This window comes from Herpailurus yagouaroundi, unplaced genomic scaffold, assembly GCF_014898765.1.
Source record: "Herpailurus yagouaroundi ecotype Mexico unplaced genomic scaffold, PumYag 142, whole genome shotgun sequence".
Lineage (NCBI taxonomy): Eukaryota > Metazoa > Chordata > Mammalia > Carnivora > Felidae > Herpailurus > Herpailurus yagouaroundi.
Window position 1 is genome coordinate 38,909,151 of NW_024412397.1, and position 11,592 is coordinate 38,920,742.

General features: G+C 38.9%; 1 protein-coding gene across 1 annotated transcript in view; it reads right to left on the reverse strand.

Annotated features, from left to right (window-relative positions):
- Window positions 1–11,592, reverse strand: part of DTNA (dystrobrevin alpha) — a 355,193-nt gene that overhangs the window by 342,561 nt on the left and 1,040 nt on the right. The window lies entirely within an intron of this gene.

The following is an 11,592-nucleotide window of genomic DNA, read 5'->3' on the forward strand; positions in this document are numbered from 1 at the left end:
TTTGTCTAGCCAAAGGACGAGGAAAGGAGCAACATAACAAATAATTAAAAAAATATTTAGACAATAATGGCTTTATTCCAGCCGTAGGAGACAGAAAAAAAAATGTAGCCCTAAGACCTCCACCTTCAAAAGGCTGTACCAAGGAGCCCCATATTTCCTCATCCCCACTAATTTAATGGCCCAGAAGGCCAAGGACAGAGCTGGTACTTTCAGTCCCACCAAGTGGGAATGAGACTTTCTATGATCCACCCCTACTAGGTTGTCAATGGAGACTATGTGGGGAGACTGAACTTTTACCCCTCCACCTGGCGAAATCAAGTCTCCCCTCCCTATCTCTATTGAGTGGTGTCATGGGAGGCCTACTGGAGAGTCAGGACTGTCATCATGGCCCAGGAATAATCAGATCCCTTTCTTGTCCCTATGTTGTGTATGGATTCCACTTGGGGAACAGAAAGCAGCACTTCCACCATTCTCAACAAGGGAGGAATCAGTGAAGACCTAGTGAGGAACTTGAATTCATAATTCCCACAGTAATGTGGAGCCCCCTTGGGTGACAAGGGAGACTGAGTGAGGAGCCTGCACTTCTCCCCCTACCTTGCAGGGATGAGGTGACACCATCCCCATTTTGCCCACTGGGGTGATATTAGTGGAAGACAACTAAAACAGAATGTTTAAATAAGATCCAGAGTCTCTTAACATAATAAGAATATGGCCAGGTTTCAACAGAAAACTATTCATCGCACCAAGAACCAGGAAAATCAGAAACTGAATGAAAAAAGACAATCTAGGGGCACCTGGGTGGCTCCGTCGGTTGAGCATCTGACTTCAGCTCAGGTCATGATTTCACACTTTGTGGGTTCAAGCCCTGCATTGGGCTGTATGCTGGCAGCTCAGGGTCTGGAGCCTGCTTTGGATTCTGTGTCTCCTTCTCTTTCTGCCCCTGCCCTTCTCTCTCTCTCTCTCTCTCTCTCTCTCGCTCTCTCTCTCTCTCAAAAATAAACATTAAAACAAAATTTTTAAATAAAAAAAAGGCAATCTATAGCTGCTAACAATGAGATAACAGAGAAATGTTAGAATTATCTAACAAAGTTTTTAAAGCAGCCATAATAAAAAAAATACTCCAATGAGCAATTTATGAACATACTTGAAAGAAAAAGTAGAAAGTATCAGCTAGAAAAAAAAAGAATACATGAGAAAAAACTAAATAGTGGGGCGCCTGGGTGGCTCAGTCGGTTGAGCATCTGACTTCGGCTCAGGTCATGATCTCACGGCTCGTGAGTTCAAGCCCCACGTCGGGCTCTGTGCTGACAGCTCAGAGCCTAGAGCCTGCTTCTGCTTCTGTGTCTCCCTCTCTCTCTGCCCCTAACCCACTCACATTCTGTCTCTGTCTCTCTCAAAAATAAATAAACATTAAAAAAAAAGATTCAAGAAAAAAATTACATAGAAATTTTAGAACTAAAAAAACCCCCAATGATCAGACATAAAACATTGTGGGTAGGCCCAATAACAGAATGGAAGTGACAGAAGAAAGAATCTTTGCGCAAATTACCCAGTCTAGGGGCACCTGGGTGGCTCAGTCGGTTGGGCATCCAACTTCGGTTCAGGTCATGATCTCACAGTTTGTGAGTTCGAGCCCCGCATCGGGCTCTGTGCTGACAGCTCAGAGCCTGGAGCCTGCTTCACATTCTGTGTCTCCCTCTCTCTCTGCCCCTTCTCTTCTCATGCTCTGCCTCTCTCTGTCTCAAAAATAAATAAATGCTAAAAAAAAATTACCGAGTCTGAACAACAGAGAGAACAGACTGAAACAACAACAGAGCCTCAGAGACATGTGTGTGATAGGCTGAATAATGGCTCCCAAAGATATTCAGCCTGGTCCTAATTCCTGGAAGCTTATGTGGCAAAAGGGGATACTGTAGATGTGATTAAAGAGCTTGAGATATGGAAAATACAATGACTATCCAGGGGGGCCTTACATATAATCACAGTGCCCTTAAAAGAGGGAGTAAAAGGAGATTTAACCACAGAGAAGAAAGGAAGAGATGTGAATACAGAAGCAAGAGAATAGATTGGTGTGAAAAGGAATTGTGAGTCAAAGAATATTGGTAGCTTCCACTAGCTAGAAAAGGCAAGAAAATGAATTGTCCTGTTAAACCTTCAGAATAAACCAGCCCTGTCAACACCCTGACTAACCCAATGAAACTCATTTCTGACTTCCAGCCTCCAGAACTGTAAACAAATAAATATGTGTTATAAAATAAGCTTATGGAAATTTGTTACAGCAGCCATAGGAAAATGATACTATAACAAAGATCTTACATTAGTACTATGGTACTATAATAAAAGATCTAACATTCATGTCTTAGAGACCTGGAAGGAGAGGAGAGGAGAAAATGCAGAAAGCTGAAAAAGTACTCAAAGAAATAATGCCTGAAAACTTCCCAAGTTTGACAGAAGACATAAATCTACAGATTCAAGAAGCTGAATAAATTTGAATGCCAAAGAGAATAAACTCAAAGATCCATGCTAATACAAAACATAGTTATATTTATGAAAACTAAAGGTAAAAAAAAAATCTTTAAAAGGACAAGAAATGACACTTACCTATAAGAGAAAACGAAGATGATTCATAGATGTTTCAACAGAAACCATGAAGGCCAAAAGGAAGTGGCACATTTTTTTCAAGTGCTGAAAGAAAAGAACTGTCAACCTAGAATTCCATATCCAGTTAAAATATCCTTAAGGAATGAAGGGGAAATCAAGACATTCTCAGGTGAAGGAAAACAAAGATATTTTTTCACCAGGAGACCTGTCTGCTCTAAAAGAATGGCTAAGGAACTTTCAAAATAAAAAGGAAGCAATAAATGAAGGCATGTCAGAACATCAAGAAAGAAGAAAAATATGGATAAATACAATGGACTTTCTTGCTCCTCTCAAGTTTTCTACATGGTCTTTGACATTTGAAGCAAAAATGTTAACACGGTGTGATGTATGCAGAGGAAATATTTGACAGTTATACTATAAATGGCAGAGAATAAAAGGATGCAAAAGAAGTAAAGTTTCTATGGTTCACTAGAATTGATAAAATGTTAACTGAAATAGATAGTGAAAAATTATACGTATAGACAAATAAAAATAGAATTCTACAAAAGCTCAGGTAACTGACAGAAAGGCAAGGGAAACCCCACAGAGAAAGTAAAAAAAAAAAGAGAGAGAGAGAGAGAAACCAAAAAATGTACTGGCAAAAATAAGCCTAACATATTAATAATTGTAGAAAATGCAAATGGTCTAAATACATTAATTAAAAGATATTGGCAGAGGGGCGCCTAGGAGGCTCAGCTGGTTCAGTGTCTGACTCTTGATTTCAGCTCAGGTCATGATCTCATGTTGGTGGGATCAAACTCCGCATCCAGCTCTGAGGTGAAAGTGCAAAGCCTGCTTGAGATTTTCTCCCTCCCGCTCTGTCTCTCTGCCCTCCCCCCTCAACAATAAATAAACATTTAAAAAAAATAATGAAGCAGGGGATATCACTAGAGACACTGCAGACATCAAAAGAACAAAAATAAATATGTGCAACTCTATACAAATAGATTTGACAACTTAGATGAAATGAACCAATTCCTCAATAAACTTAAATTACCACAACTCACATAATATGAAACAGATCATTTGAAAAGCCTATAAAATATTGTTATGGGCTGAACTGTGTCCTCCCAAAATTCATATGTTGAAGTCCTAACTCCCTAGTCCGGAATATGATCGCATTTGAAGATAGGGCCTTTAAAAGGATGATTAAGTTTAAATGTGACAGTTAGGATGGGTCCTAATCCAATTTGACTGGTGTCTTTATAAGAAGTGGAAATCTGGACACAGAGACACCAAGGATGCACACACAGAGGAGAGACCATGTGAGGACACAGCAAGAGGTCTGCCATCTGGAAGCCAAGGAAGAGCGTGAGAAGAAAACAAACCTTCTGACACCTTGATCTTGGACTCCCAGCCTCCAGAACTGTGAGAAAATACATTTCTGTTGTTTAAGCCACTAGTCTGTGGTATTTTGTAATTGCCCGCCCAAGGAAACTAGTACAAGCATTGAAGAAATTGAGTTCATCACTAAAAAATAAAAAAACAAAACAAAACAAAAACACTAAAAAAGAAATCTTCCAGACCAGTTGCTTTCACTGAGGAATTCTACCAAATATTTAAAGAAGGATTAATACCAATTCAATACCAATTCTACACAATCTCTTCCAGAAAATAGGAGAGGAAGGAACACATTGTAACTCATTTTATGGAGCTTGTATTACTCTGATACCAATAACAAGGACAGTACCAAAAAAGAAAACTATAGACCAATATCTCTTATGAATATAAATGTAAAAATCTTTAACAAAATACTGGCAAATAGATTATACAAGAAATGATACACAATGGCTAAATGTGGTTTGTTGCAGGGATGCAAAGCTGGTTCAATAGTCAAAAATCAATGTACTCTACCACAATAATAGGCTAGAGAAGGAAAATTAAATGAGTATCTCATTTGGTGGGAAAAAAAGCATTTGATAAAAATTAATATCTACTCGTGATAAACACACTCAGAAAAAACTGGACCTGAGGTGAAATTTTTCAATTTAATAAAGAACATCTACAAAAAATTTACTGCCGATATAATACATTACGGTGAAAGACAATCCTTTCCCTTGACGACCAGCAACATGGTAAGAATGTCCACTCTCAGCCCTCTAACATAATACCGGAAGTTCCAGTAGTGCAATAAGACAAGAAAACAAAAGGCATACAGATTAGAAAGAAAAAAATAAAACTGTCCTTACTTGCAGATGACGTGATGGTCTACATGGACCATTCTAAGAAATTACAAAAGACATTTAGAGCTAAGAATTCAGCAAGTTCCCAGGATACAGGTAAACATAAAAACACACACACACACACACACACAATAAATTCCTATATACTTGTGATGAATATTCCAACAGGTGTGGTGATATAGCTCACTGTGGCTTTAATTTGCATTCCTTAATGGCTAATAATGTGGAACATCTTTTCACGTGAATATTTGCCATTTATATATCTTTACTGAAATGTCTTTTTAATGTCTTTTGCCCATTTTCTAATTGTTTGTTCGTTTGTGTTGGGGGAAACTGGGTAAAAGGGACGATGGGATCTCCCCGTATTATGTCTTACAATGGAAGGTGAATCTCCAATTATTGCAAAATAAAAGCCTTACTTAACAAATGCGGATTGGATCTATTCTAACTTTTCAAATTATGTTTGGCCATTTAAAATAAACATACGGTATGATTTTTATGTTTATCTGTATTACTTTTTACAATAATATGTAATAGTACATGTTACTTTTGTCCATGTTGGTACAGGTGACAAAAGAAGATACAAACAGAGCTGTTCTCTCTTCTCTACCATGTCAATAGTATCAACTCTGTTCAGAAAACAGCTTGAGTGGTATATGCAGGTCTTGGCACTGTTCTTGGCTTGTGTGTATTGTCAAATAGGCTACATCATGCATTCGCTTAAAATAAACCAGAGCTTTATGTTCATTCCTGGACTATACATCCCCAATGAAAAAGAGAGATATCATCCATTTTTTCAGTTTAGTCTCTACTTTGCTGGTGATTTTCTGTGGGGATTACCTTCCCATGCTGAAGTTCTAAAACATGGTTATTGTTGATTCTTTTTGTTTCCTAAATTTTTTAAATGTTTATTGAATTTTGAGGGAGAAACAGAGCACGAGCAGTGCAGGGGCAGAGAGAGAGAGAGAGAGAGAGACAGAGAGAGAGAGAGAGAGAGACAGACAGAGAGAGAGAGAGACAGAGAGAGAGAGAGAGGGAGGCGCATAATCGGAAGCAGGCTCCAGGCTGTGAGCTGTCAGCACAGAGCCCGATGCGGGGCTCCAACTCATGAGCCATGAGATCAGGACGTGCGCTGAAGTCGGATGCCCAACCGACCGAGCCATCCAGTCGCCCCTTGTTGATTCTACTTTTACATTAAATCATAAGCCATTTTTAGGTAAGAAAACTATTGAAGGGAACTGGCTAATTTTATGTGGAAATCATTAATTTGTTCACTACTATTGTACTGTTCTTCCACGTGGGCATAGGATTGGATTGTCCTTCTTTTCTATCTTCTGGTTAGGAATGGCTATATAATTTGCTTTGGCCAATAAAATATGAGTGGAAGTGGCAAGTCTTGATTACTGGTAGAAGCCTTTTACAACTTGTGGGTGATTCAACATGTTCCCATGTGCCTGATGAGAGATGAGAATGTTTGGATGATAGGGGCCTTATTAGCATGAATCTCTAAGAGAAGAGGATATAGAATAGAGTCTTTTACAGATAGACGTGGGCACATGGCATTAGCAAGAAATAAACCTTTGTACTTTTCAGTCACTGAGATTTGAAAGTTGTTTAACTGCATAACCTAAACTATTATAACTTTATAACTGATAAACATATTTTATATTTACATCAAACACACACAATCCTCTGCAGTAGGACTCTATATATACAATGATATCAAACTGTAAACTCCAGTTCATGAATTGTTCATCAGTATACTTGATGTCATCTCCCACTCTGATAATCCCCCCCCCCCCACACACACACACCCCACAAAGTCAGATCAAGACTTTGGTATGAATTAGAGCAATAGTTGGCTAATGATTCCATGATATCAAGGTTTGTATGAAACTGAGCATACACAGAAGCGATGCATCACATTCTTGATAGGGATACCTAAGTCACAGAAAATGCATGCACTGCCTTAAGCATTTCCAATGGTTTCAAAGGAAAGAATCATGCACTTGTATGTGTGCTCTATGTACAAAGTGGGATTACTATGAACATTCATCATGATCATCTGCATGTTACCCATCATTTTCAGGGAGAAATAACACTGACCAACATTTTCAGACACTGTGCAAAGATCTTTATATGCATTAGCACATATTTAACCAATTAGTACTTCACTTTGCTCATAACCTATCCCATGTGTCTTAGGTTAGCATTATCCAGATAATATTTAAAATTACTAAGTTTTTTTTTTTTAATCATAACAATTGCTATGAGTCATGTCAGAAGATCCCAATGTAAAAATTAACAGGGTCTTCTAAATTTTACCAAGACAATTCAACCGGTGTTTCTATGTCATACTTTATATCCTCTTTGTAGTGCATACTCTGGACACACATTGGGGGTAGGTGAAACAGATAACTTAAAATTCTTAAGTGTATTAATGGTCCCAGAACTTCCAGCTATTAAAGATATTCCCCAAATTATTTGAGATGCTTAAGTACATATCCTCGATGTTAAAAATTTCATTAGTTTAGGGGTGCCTGGTGGCTCAGTCAATTAAGTGTCTGACTTCGGCTCAGGTCATGATCTCATGGTTTGTGAGTTCGAGCCCCTCACCGGGCTCGGTGCTGACAGTTTAGAGCCTGGAGCCTGCTTCATATTCTCTCTCTCTCTGCCCCTCCCCTGCTCACACTCTGTCTGTGTGTGCCTCTCTCAAAAATAAAAAAAAACATTAAAATTTTTTTCTTTAAATTTCAATAGTTTCAAGTGCTGCTCAAATAACTATTTTTGAATTTAAAACTATGTAACATGTAATGAAAAATTTCTCATAATCTAGCAGTCACAGGTGGCTAGGAATTCATATATCTCTTCTTGCTTTATGTATATTTTGCCTGTAAAATATGGGGCAAAAGCACTGCCATAAAAGAAGTTCTATTTTTTTTTCCACTCATTTTCATTAAGGGAAAAGTAACCAAAAGATCAAGTTGGGAGGTGTTATTTCCAAAGATGATGGGAATTTAACGCACTAGTAAAACTATGAACTAGATGTTACACATTGATAGTTAACAGTGTGGAGTACAGTATTAGAATACTTGAATTTAGGGTTCATCTCTACTTCTATGCCAGTGGTCATGATTATTGTTCTCTTTGTGCTTCAGTTTCCCATTCTGTAAAGTGTGTGTGTGTGGGGGTAATACATGCAGACTTCTAGCCATTGTGAAGCATACACAAGTTAATTTTTACATAGCCCATAGAATAACCAGCACATAGTAAATATTCAATACATTTAAATGGATTTAAATTGTAATACAGGGGTGCCTGGGTAGCTTAGTTGACTTAGCATCTGACTCTTGATTTCGGGTCAGGTCATGATCTCACAGTTCCTGAGTTCAAACCCCACATCCGGCTCCGTGCTGACAGTGTGGAGCCTGCTTGGGACTCTCTCTCCCTCTCTCCTTATCTCTTCCTCTCCCTCTCTCTCTCTCAAAATAAATAAAATAAAACTTCAATTGTTAATACATACGTCCCCAGCATATTCATCAGTTAATATCACCTCCCTTACTCTGGGACCTCTTCTGTTCTCTTGGACACTTTAGAGCATGTTAGGGACTGTGTGAAGAATCAATTGCATTTCTGTTTTGAGACATTCTGCCACTTTAACAACTACCAGACACACACACACACACACACACGCACACACACAACTACTTTTCAAAATTCAAAATAAATTGTTGAGGCAAAGAAAGAAAAGGATTATGTTTCACTAAACTTAAATATCTTTCTACACATATAATAATAACCACGTAAGGGTACCACATGCTCTATATGCTTTAAAAGTTATTGATAGTTTTGTAAACCCCACCATGTCCCAAGATGGATAATGAGGGTAGATAGTATTGCTCCTGGTGAATAGAGAAGTCTAGTGATAACCAGAGTGGGACAAAGGTCTCTGATTCAGAAAATAATTCAGAAAAGATTTATGAAAGCATTTAAGAAGACAATTGACTTAGTCAACAGCTCCTCATGTGTCATTCCTCCACATTCCTGTGACTGCTTGGACATCTTGCTCTGTCTGGTGCAGAATCCTCTATTACAATTCCTATAGAATTCTTTCTTTCAGAGAACTTACCTCAATTTGCAAATAAACATTTATTTGTAGAATTAGTTTACTAAAGCCTCACACCCTCCATGTTGGCAGGGCTCACTCATCTTTCTGCTCAATGCTGGTCCCCAGTTCCCCATCGAGCACCTAAAACAGAGGGACCCTCAGGAAGCAGAGACAGCTTTCCCCAAACTGAAGGTATGGGACTTGAAAGGAAAAAGTCATGCCAAATCTACCAGGCAAAGTACAAGTAGCAAAGGAATGCTTTTTCTAAAATAAGTAACAGAGGCCAGAAAATCGGAACAGTTCTGAGTCAGATAAGAAAGGTTATACTTATGTATTATAATATTTATGCCTTAATAACAATCAACATTTTGTATAAATAGACTTGAAAACTTCAAATTCAAGTTTCAATATCAAAAACACTGTGTCTGATGGCAGGCAACTGTTTTGACCACAGCTCTGCACTCTGGTATCCCAAAATAAAATGGAAGCCATAGTTTGGGGTGTGGAGGATGTTAACCACCGAAGGATGGGATGATTTTTCTTTTCATGTCCAAAGAACACGTTTCCATGTAGTTCCATTGGATCCTAGTCTTTTCACTTATAATGTTGAATAATTATGGGTTTGAAATATGTATACTGAATTTAATTAAAGTGAGAGACAAGAATTAAGGAAAGCGATGAATGTCAAAATAATTTGAAACTGGTAATGTGAAGGAGCAATTACATTTACTTGAAAAAAATAATAGATGAAGACTTAAGAGAGACATCCGTCCAATAAAATGAATATCATGAAAGCTCAATGATAAGCTCAAAGAAGGTAATTGCCTAAATGTGTGCAGTTGGGAGTCTGCCCCATTGATACCCTTCTTCACATCATGGTTCATGTAAAACAAGTGGAGATTTTTAAAGTATTTCAACTTAGAACTAATGAGAAATTTTGATTTCAACCTTCACTGCTACATAACTTTGTATAAAGTACATACAATTGCCTAAAAGGTATAGACATACATGAACACCCTCAAAATATAACCTGCTTTTAGTCACTGATAGTTGAAAGAGAATTGCATAATTCTTTTAAAACTGCCTAACGTCTTGTCAGAGTGATTGGATTAAAGATGATTAACTTGTTCAAAGATAACAGTGCTCTGAAGAAAATGATGACTGTGTTTTGAGCAAAGAACAGACTAATACCTTAGGAAGTTTAAAATTAAGTGCAAACAAAAGTATCAATTCAGCCATCTGCTTTGTAATAATTTACTGGGCCGATAATCTTAACTGAACATCTTAACTTTGCTGATAAATGCTAGTTTAGTCTATAATTGTTGTAGGTAATTTGGTTAATTGTGACAAAAGTACTCAAAGGATATTTGCTATAATTTATATTTATAATCCACTTTTAATAATGGTATTAAAAATTAGAAAACATTGTGTCCAATGTCTAGCACATAGTTAAGACGTTCATCTTGGTAGAGAAATGTAGTCAATATATCAAACAGAGACGACTTTAGGCACAATGGGGTACCATATATATGCCTAGATAGATACATAGATACATAGATAGATATAGATAGATAGATAGATAGATAGATAGATAGATAGATATCTGTATATAATGCTTAAGAGTGCACTGAGAGCCCAACTGGGCTCTAACATTTAATAACTGTACAACTTTGGGTAAATTATCTCTCCTCTCTGTGTCTAGATTGACTCAACTGTAAAAGGTGGATAATATTATTAACTACCCCTTATGTTGCTGTAGGGATTAAATGAATGAAAGCATACAGAACTGTACCTGGAACGGATGGAGAGTGTTTTTTCCTAAAGTTTCTACCTTTGGAATAAGCAAGAGAAGTATATATATATATATATATATTTTTTTTTTTTGTAAAAGAAATTAGTAACAATATAGGCTTCTGTTATGTTCAAAAGTAAACACAAACACGTTAATACCAAGTGATCCTAATAGAGAACAAGAACACTCGAACGTAAACATCAACTCAAAAGACCAATTTTTTTTCAAAGCAAGAATGAACCTAATGGTGGTAAGCTTCACTGCAAGTGTACATCCAGGATCCCCCCACCCCCTCCAGGCTCCACACTTATCTTCTCAAAGCCATGCCCCAAGCCTGCCGAAGAGGAAAGTTTCACTACCGAGTCCCAGGAATGGTACCGTTGAGCCAGGCACCGCCGTCGGGCCACCCCTCTCCTCTCCTTGGCTTTGGTCTCTCGGCAGACACCTCTCTGTCTCCCACTCCAGGCGTCAGGAAGAACCCTCCGTCCGCCCTCTGCCCAGCGGAAAACTCCAAAATGGGCAACAGGCTATAACAGCTGGGGCCACTCACCGCCGCCCCGGACCCACATCCGCTGCCCGCCACCCCCCAGCGCCGAGCGCCCACTCCCACACGGCATCCGCCCGGGGAACCGCAGTGCCTTGCAACACGCGCAGACGCCGCCGGCTGCAAGGGACCCATCGCAGCCTTCCCGGTCGCTAAGCACCCCCCCCTCCCCAGACCGCTCCCCAACGCGAGTGCCATCCCTAATGGAGGTGGCCACGCCACCTCCCAACGGCTCGGCCCGCGAGGACGACCGGGAGCGCAGCGCCGACCACAAAAACAACTCGAGCCGCGCCGCGACGGGGCCGGCTGTCATCGCCAGCCCGGG